The 9,518-nt window shown below is 34.1% G+C and overlaps 1 long non-coding RNA gene across 1 annotated transcript; it reads left to right on the top strand.

Annotated features, from left to right (window-relative positions):
* Positions 1 to 5,865: 5,865 nt before the first annotated feature.
* LOC140884690 (uncharacterized) lies at positions 5,866 to 7,470 on the top strand. Its single transcript, XR_012150703.1, has 2 exons — positions 5,866 to 6,115; positions 7,226 to 7,470. It is a non-coding gene; the product is annotated as an uncharacterized lncRNA (long non-coding RNA).
* Positions 7,471 to 9,518: the final 2,048 nt, after the last annotated feature.

Consider the following 9,518-nt stretch of genomic DNA (forward strand, 5'->3'; position numbering starts at 1 on the left):
GTGTCGAAAATCACTTTTTCCGCATTCTAGAGCTTATTTTTAAACTTTTGCCAAAATTAACATTTTTAAACCCGGACTAGTAAAATCCAATTTAATATTTTAAATTAGATTTTTCAAGCTTGTGTTTTTAGGTGCAATCAAAATTCATGACCCTAAGTTGTTAAGTTATAATAGCACTTTTAAAAAGTGAGTAGAACTTCTTCTAAAATCATCCCCCCCCCCCCCCCCCCACACACACACACACACTCTCATATATACATACACATATACATACTCACACTTATACACATAAATTTAATTACACACTTTACGGGCGAACCGCTACGAATGTCATAAGCGCAAAATTATGATTTAGATTCATATCCTTGGTTTGCTCCCTAAATCACCATTCCGGTCATCCATATTTGAGTCTTATGCATGATTATCGAGTAAATATTTACAAGAACATTATATCTACATATGCATGCTAAGTCCCTGAATCAAGAATGAAAAAAAATATTTTTATGAAAGAAGTGAGATGGTTTTGACTATATGAAAGTATGTGTTTCGACGAGCTGGGAGACGTCTTGGCTTCCCTTACAAAATTTATGGGTTTGGACGAGATGGGTGAAATCCTGGTTTCCCTTACCACCGTATGGGTTTGGACGAGTTGGGAGAAATCTTGGCTTCCCTTACCACCTATAGGGCAAGACGAGTTGGGAGATATCTTGACTTCCTTGCGGCATAGTATACTGCAGCCATGATCGAGATCAAAAGTACAAAGTCACAATTCAAGGATCTAAGTTCAAAATTTATATGACTATATTTCAATACAGTTTATGCAGTTACATTGGTTATGTTAGACTTAGTCATGCATATGTTATATTCACGTTCTCTTCTTTTTTTTAGAAGTCTATTTTTTTTAAAAGATAAGGGCACAAAGTATTTTTAGTACAAGTTATTTTTAATTGCGTATGCATGTATGTATATATTACTCGTTATTTCCCCCATATTCTTGCTGGGCCCCTAGGCTCACTACATCTACTTGGTGCAGGTATATGTTATCATCCAGATTGAGGGGCAGGACTATTGAGTGGACTGTGATGCGGGCACGACACCTCCCTCCGACCTATGTCAATCTTCCGCATAGTTACTCGAATTTAAATGTTATGAAGCATTTATTTTTCTTATTTGACAAATGTATATGTAATGTTTTGTTTGATTTGTTCTTTGTCATGTAAATATTATATTTTTAAATTTTTGGATGTTTGAATGACAAATTTCTTTTTTTTTGGGTTCTCGTTCTTTCTCTGTCTAGTTTACTTGTGTTGTCAGTTGTATTTTTTTATTTTATTTTATTATATTTGTTGTCTGGGACAGACGGGTTATTATATTAATAGATAGGTCATGCCGAAATTTTTAAAATTTTTGAAAAATTCGTATTTTATTCAATAATTAATTATAAGAAGTAGTTGGTCGTTTCAGTTGGTATCAGAGCATGATTCTGGTTGGGTTGTGTCTACTACCGGTTGCAAGAAACTCGAGAAATTTCACCTCAAAGTCTGTAAGTTTAATGGATTTTATATGTTAGTCATACTTGAATTAATATTTTAAATATTTTGATGTCATTTATTTTTAAATATTTTCAAAACTAGGTGTTTAATTTATTTAAGTGTGTAGCTCAGTGTTTATTTTTGTTTAAAAATTTCTTTTAGTAGTTTAAAGTGTACCATTTGACTATTTATTTTTATAGCATGCGGTTCCAAGTTAAACAAAGTTGGTGTACCAATATTCCTTCCAGTTTTAGGCAGTACGTGGATTTCGTTTGAGTTATTAGGCAGTGCTAATAATTTTTATGGGATTGTAGGAGTTTTTTGAAAATATTAAACTTGTATATTAGGTAATATTATTTGGGTGTCATTGTTGTGAAATATTCTATTATGAATGTATTTTTAATAGGATACAACTAAGTAAATAGTTTATTTAAAAATTTCTAGACATGTGTTTATTTAGTTAAGTTTATGAATAGAACTCATGTGAAGACTTGTGATACGAATTTGGTTTTATATTATTATGGATAGTTTGAGTTTTTCTTTTGTTATTTGGGCAAATATGATTTTTAGAAATAGTGAGTCGGTTACTATAAGCCTTTCAATTATGTGAACTATTATTCCGATCGTTATTTCCCTTTTCCTTCTTTTGTGCTCAAATCCATTGCAACATATACTATTGAGTATCCGAAATTTTTTTGCACTTCCTTTGAACATTTATGAATTCGCATGACATTAATCATGGTTGAATTCTGCCACTTTGGCATTGGTTGAACTTCTTAGTAAAATCTTGTTAATGTTTCTCACTTCTTGAAATTTTTATTCGGTTCTAGAGCCACATGTTGATGTGAGGAAGATTCACTTTGTCTTTCTTTTTGGTAATCTACTCATGTTGTATGACTGACATCTGATTTTACTTTGAGACCGTTGTTTTCCCTGATTATTAACTTGTGTGGACTTCTTTCGACTGAAGTCCCACCGATTTCTCTTAATTGTGCTTTGATTGTTTGAGCATGATTTCATTACCCATGGATGAATAATCACGAGAGTTGTATCTTGTGGGCTCCTATTCATTATTCATGGAGCCTCTATTATCATTCATTCATCCCTAGAATTGGATCATGAATGGGTTATTTTCACTTATCTAGATTTTTATTTTTAGCTCATTTGTTTGTAATGCTTGAATTATTTCATTTCATATTAAGCAGCATTACTTGTATGCTTGTTTCCTTTCATGATCCACCAATTTGAGAATTTGGGTGGATTATGGTTTCAACTATCATTTCTATTTCTTGTGTAAATAATTGGTTTGTAACCGCTTAGTAATATTTAGACTGTTGGAATTTAGTATTAGTGCTAGATAAAATCCTAAGTTATTGTTGTGATCCTAGGAGTGACGACTATCAATTATATCTAGTTCTAGCGAATAGACTGCTAGGTAGTAAATTAATTGAATGAGTTGTTTCAATTTTAAATAGGATCGTTAAGAGTAAACAGACGACTATGGTAAGCTGAATGGGTGATCAGTCTCAAGATAGGAAAATAGAGTTGTCCCTAGAATACTTTTGAGTACTTTACAGTTGCATTCCAAGATTTTGTGAATGTCGGCCGATAAGACTAATGCACCAACTATGAGTACAGAATGATGAATAGAATATTCAGGTATTTTTCTGGATAAGTTGTATATTTAGCCATTAGCGAAATACTAAGGTACTAGAGGAACACTGAAGAAGCATATACGATCGGGTTACAAACTCTGCGAGGTGTCTAATTATATATTAAGTTCTAAAAATATGAATACAAGTTGTACATATCATAATTTGGGAATTTTTGGATTTTCAGACGTGCTGTCGAGTTGGACTAGAGATTTGAGATATGTCTTCAGGTGATACATGAGAAATATTTGGTACTTAGAGACGATCTAATCCAATAAATGGATAATAGCTTGTGGTATGTTTTGGCTTTAAGGATAAATATGGATTACTTAGTCGTTGCATCTGAGATAGAGAAAAGTGGATAAATCCGTTGCAAAATTTTAATTAAAAATTTAACTTTCGGTAGAATCAAAGATGACAGAGATGAACGTATAAATTGGTGAATGAATATTTAGGATCTGTTTAGTCAACTATTTGGATTCTATATGTTATCGGTTAATACCTTGGGACTGAACAACAGTGGATTTTATGGTTATGTATTCTTATCAAGGATTGGATTATATTTATTTATAGAAATAGGTCAATCAATCCTAAGTTAAGGAGAGTCATTATTTCCACTTGAAGGTTAAATGAACTAGAGTAGTTGCTTAAGGAAATTTTTAATTATCCTTAGAAGCGTTGTGAGTTGCAGTAACTAACAAGGGATTGGGCATAATCCAGGGTCATTAAGCGTAGCACTGCTAATAAGTGTAGACCTTTAGAATTTCAAAATGGATATTAAGTTGTTCATGAAGGTATCATTGTTCCGTAATATTAATGATTTGGGAATATAAGGGAATTAACTCGTTTTGTCGATCCTTACGCGATTCTTGAGGAGATTGGTAATTTGTTTTATCGTTTGGGCATGCTGTAGAGAATTATTGTGGGAGTATGGGTCAGATTCATATCATATCTTGAGGCCTAACGAGGTAGAATTGTATAGTCCCTTAATTATCCTATTTAGAAAAGTTTAGTGTTAGTTGATAAGTATTTTGTGAACTTGTGAATTTCCTAAGAGCTCGAGTTGTATATTATATGAGTTAAGTTTAATTGGTAAATAGACATTAAGCATAGTGTCATTGCTAGAAATTTTTAAGTTATCGTTGTGGTTGACATAAATTATTTATTGGTTATATGGACTCTATTGCTTGGAATTCCGACGTAGGATATAAGGTTAGCAAAAATGTGAGTTGTGCAGTAATATAAAGATCTAAGAATTTGTAGGGTGTAGAACTTATCAGTGCTGTAGGATGACGTATTTAAGTTGATAAATTTAGATCGACAGTAAATTTGAGGAGTGATAAAATCTCATTGAGGACAAGACCACTTGAAAACATGTAAGAATTATAAATTATATATTGGAATAAGAGTTAGTCAGATCCTTGATTATATAGATATCAGTAAGCATCAGAGTGCGCAGCGAAAGCTGATTTGTGCCAACTCATGTCGGTGTAAAGTTGGAAAATTTAGTGTTGATCTGGTCTAAGGTATCCGGATCTAGTTAGTGAGTCTTGAATTTCGAGGACGAAATTCCATTTAAGGGGTGAATGAATTGTGGCGCCTAAATTTTAATCTACTAAATCTCATGCATTAAATTAAATAAATATTAGGATTATTATTTTAGGTTTAATTGATTTAAATTCTTTATGTGAATTATGTGTTAATAAAATATTTTATTATTTATTCAAATGATTTTTATTGTACTAACTATTTAATTAATGTTTTAATTGTTTAAGTTTATTTGTCAAAATGATTTTTATTGTGCAGATTAATTGTTTTAAATTTTAAAAGTTTAAGCTTTCATATTTAAATGATTTTAATTGTTTAGTTTATTCTTTTAAATGATTTTAACTGTTTAGCTTAATTGTTTAAATATTTTTGAGTTTCCAACTTATTTATTTTAAATAACCTAAGTTTAGCGGTTAGTTATTTTAAATTATTTTAAATACCTAGCTTACTTAATTAAATGCTTTTAATTATCCAAATCATTTTAAAGTTTTTTTATTCCGCTTATGTATTTATTTAAATTGCTTTTAAACTCTTTGTTTAGTTTGTTTAAAATATTTTTTTTATCGCTCTGTTTACTGTTTAAATATTTTATATTGTTGTGACATCAAAATATTTAAAGTGTTGATTTCTAATTCTAAGTTAGTGTTTAAAATTCTTTAAAGAATTAGTTGCTCAAATATTTTTAGTTAATTGTTCATGAGATTTTTTAGTTCAATGATATTTTCGGTTTTCGATTGTCGGCGATGGTGGACTTCGGCGGTTAATTCCTAAAATTTTATTTTAAGAGTAAATTTAAGTAAGAATTGAGGAAAATTATATCTAGGGTGATTTTAGAATTTTTCGGGTGTCGAAGATCACTTTTTCTCATTCTAGAGCTTATTTTTAAACTTTTGCGAAAATTAACATTTTTAAACCCGAACTAATAAAATCCAATTTAATATTTTAAATTGGGATTTTTCAAGCTTGTGTTTTTAGGTGCAATCAAAATTCATGACCCTAAGTTGTTAAGTTAGAATAGCACTTTTAAAAAGTGAGTAGAACTTCTTCTAAAATCCCCCCACACACACACTCATATATACATACACATATACATACTCACACTTATACACATAAATTTAATTACACAACAAAAATTAGAATCCCTGACCCTTGCCCCCAACCTCACGTTTTCTTCCCCTCTCTCACGCGTCTCTCTCCCTCATTCTCTATGTCGATCGGCTTCTTCTTCTTCTTGCATTCCGGTCGCCGCCGTCCGCCGTCCACCCTCCACCGCCGCCGTCGCCAGAGCTCGCCTCTTGGAAGCTTTTCCAGCTGCTGGTCGTGGCTTTTCAGCTTCTCCATCTTCCTTTTTGATGCATTTTTTTTGGGGCATTTCGAAAATAGGCAAGAATAATGGGTTCTTTGACTCACCAAGTAGATTATTTATGTCTTGTATGGTATCCCTTGTGTGTGTCGTTTTTTTTTCAAAAACTGTGGGAGGAATATTTCGAAATTTCAGCCTATATTATGTTAAATTATTGTTTATGTTGATTCAATGCGGTCTTTTATTGTTGGAAATGAGTTGGTTAGAAATTTTGTTGATGTCTCCACTTTTGCCCCATTTTCGAAAATGCTATGTTTTGTGCTTGAGAATTTTGAACCATGTGTGTATTGTTTGGACGGTGATTTAGAAGTTACCATGGATGAAATGTAGTTTACATGGTAGTGCTTAGGAGGTGTTGAGGCTAGTAGCAAATTGGAGAAGAAGGGGTCAAAGTGTTGGTCATGGTGAGTTCGGTTTTGGGGGTTTTGCTAAGGGCTGATTTTTCGAGCTAGGATAAGCTTGTAAGGGGAGAGTCTTAGGTGTTTGAGAGGGTCTAAGTATTGGACATGGTCCTAGTTTATTGGTTTGGAACTTGGGAGTCAAATGGCTAAGTTTTGGTAAGGGTAATGAGCTAGGACTTGAGCAGAATTTTGTGATTTGTTGAGCTGCCAGGAAACTGATGTCTAAGGCAGCGTTAAACTCATGATTTAGTGAAGGTCTTGGGTATGGTCGTAGGTTAGGATGTTAGGAATACGTCGTTTCAAGCGGGAATTAATTCGGTTAAGTTTTGGTTGAGTTCTAGGCTATTGAATTATGAGGTGCAGAAATTTTAAATTCTAGGCTTGCTGTTCGTAAAATTTAATTTATAGTGAGGTTAAGAAAAGGAGGATGCATTGAGGATGACTTCTTTATTTAGTTCTAAGTGTGAGGGAGTTGTGGTTTCAAGCGGAATTTTTTTTTAATATTCAGTACAGTTTATGCAGTTACATTGGTTATGTTAGACTTAGCCATGCATATGTTATATTCATGTTCTCTTCTTTTTTTTAGAAGTCTATTTTTGTTTAAAGATAAGGGCACAAAGTATTTTTAGTACAAGTTATTTTTAATTGCGTGTGCATGTATGTATATTACTCATTATTTCACCCATATTATTGTTGGGCCCCTAGGCTCACTACATCTACTTGGTGCAGGTATATGTTATCATCCAGATTGAGGGGCAGGACTATTGAGTGGACTGTGATGCGGGCACGACACCTTCCTCCGGCCTATGCCAGTCTTCCGCATAGTTACTCGAATGTAAATGTTATGAAACATTTATTTTGCTTATTTGACAAATGTATATGTAATGTTTTGTTTGATTTGTTCTTTGTCATGTAAATATTAGATTTTTAAACTTTTGGATGTTTGAATAACAAATTTCTTTTTTTGAGGTTCTCGTTCTTTCTCGGTCTATTTTACTTGTGTTGTTGGTTGTATTTTTTTATTTTATTTTATTATATTTGCTGTCTAGGACAGACGAGTTATTATATTAATAGATAGATCATGCCGAAATTTTTAAAATTTTTGAAAAATCCTTATTTTATTCAATAATTAATTATAAGAATTAGTTGGTCGTTTCATTGAGACTCTTTTATAAAGAGTTGGAGTAGGTTCTAGTATATTTTTATGTAACAGACAGTGTTCGTAGTAGGGGCCAAGCAACGGAGCTTTGGCGAGGTATCCAGGGGTCGTAACAAGGCTGTGACCAAGCTCTGGGGCATTCGACATTAGCGGGTTGACGATGAATGAATGTATAGCTCTAGCTCTTTATAGAAGATATGGAGTATGTTATAGTTTAATTAAGACTTTGAGAGTATGATAGATGATGCATGGTTATTATGAATTGTAGAGTTGCATGGTAGACTTGGAACCTAGATTGAGGCTTCAAGGAACTGCCTTAGAAAGGTACGTAAGTATTGACTGAGATTGCCAGCGGGTTTGCATGCTTATGTGTTGCATATTATTTGACATTATGCATGTTACTGCTTTGAGATATTATGCTGCATGTGCATTTCATATTGAACTTGGATCTCTTTCGAGATAAGCTAGTGTTATAGGGTGCTCAATCCTTGTTAGGACGTTTTGACACTGAGAGTCACTATGACCGATGGGTCTGTCGAACTCTAGTGATCGGGGGACATTTGGTCCACGTCCTGTTAGGATTGAGTGGTTGGGTCCAGCGGTTTGAGTCTCAGCGGCTACAGCTCATGTCCTAGGCGCCAGTCTGAGTGGATTTCTGATTCGTTACCCAGATATGATACCTGTTCATTACATTTCATGCATCATATATGTATGTTTACCCGTAAGCGTACTGAGCTTTAGCGCTCACGTCCAGTTATTTTTTGTTGTCTGAACACCCCATTCGACGGGGCAGTTGCAGGTAGTTTTTTCTAGAGATCTGGAGATTGGGTGGTGACCAAGACAGGATTGCAGGGTCAGCCACTAAGTTTTACCATACTGTTATTTTAGTTATTTTAGTATCTGTAGTATATCTCTGATTATTATTATTATTTGTTTAATTGCATGCCTAATCTCTTGATTAATAGGTGATCACGGTGCGGGTCACTACAGTCCGAGCCCAGTTAGGCCATGTACACAAGTGAGGTGTCAATAGTGTGCGGACACGTAGAAGTTCGGAAGGTCCGGACCCAATATTAGAGGGTCCGAAAGTAGCTGTCCTGCGAGGTGTCAAAATGTTATTGACACATGAGAATCAGGCGAGTTCAAAAGGTCCGAACTCGCGATCGGTGCGTCCGATCGTGGTCTATAAATAGGCCGCGAGTTTCTCATTTTTAGTGTGTGTTTTATGTGTGAACTTGTAGTTCAGTGTATATTCTTAGTGTTTCTAGTCATATTATCGGGGGTCGGGCACTAGCAAGGTGATATGAGGCTTGTACCGGAGCTGTGCTTGAGTCAGGGCCTTCGATATCAGCGGGCTGATGACAGACATATGTATAAGTCTAGAATCTTAGTAGCTATTGGGAGTAGCTATTATACTAGTTAATTAAAATTTTTAGATAAGTTATAGTGATATGATTTTCATTTGACTTGCAGGCTTGGACTGTATGCAGTTGTTTAGCTAGACCAGTAGTTGAGGTATATAAGTAGAGACTGAGATAGTCAGTTGAGTATACATGTTTATGTGTTGCATTATTATATGTTTCATTATTATTTGTCATATGATGCATGATTATATTGTTCATGATTTGTATGTAGCATTGTCGTACCATGTTGAGCCTGTTATCCTTTCGAGATAGTCTGTTGTTCTACGGTCGCTCAGCCCTTTTGTTTCCTTGTATGATCAAGTACCATATGACACCAACTGGATCAACGGGACAGTATGTGAAGTTTATCCAATGGCACCACCTGGATCCTGCGGGGGCAGAGTGTGCATGATGGCGACGCCTACAATCTGAGCATTATGTTCCAGATTTTGATCTTAGT

The sequence above is a fragment of the Henckelia pumila genome, chromosome 2 (assembly GCF_033568475.1).
Source record: "Henckelia pumila isolate YLH828 chromosome 2, ASM3356847v2, whole genome shotgun sequence".
Lineage (NCBI taxonomy): Eukaryota > Viridiplantae > Streptophyta > Magnoliopsida > Lamiales > Gesneriaceae > Henckelia > Henckelia pumila.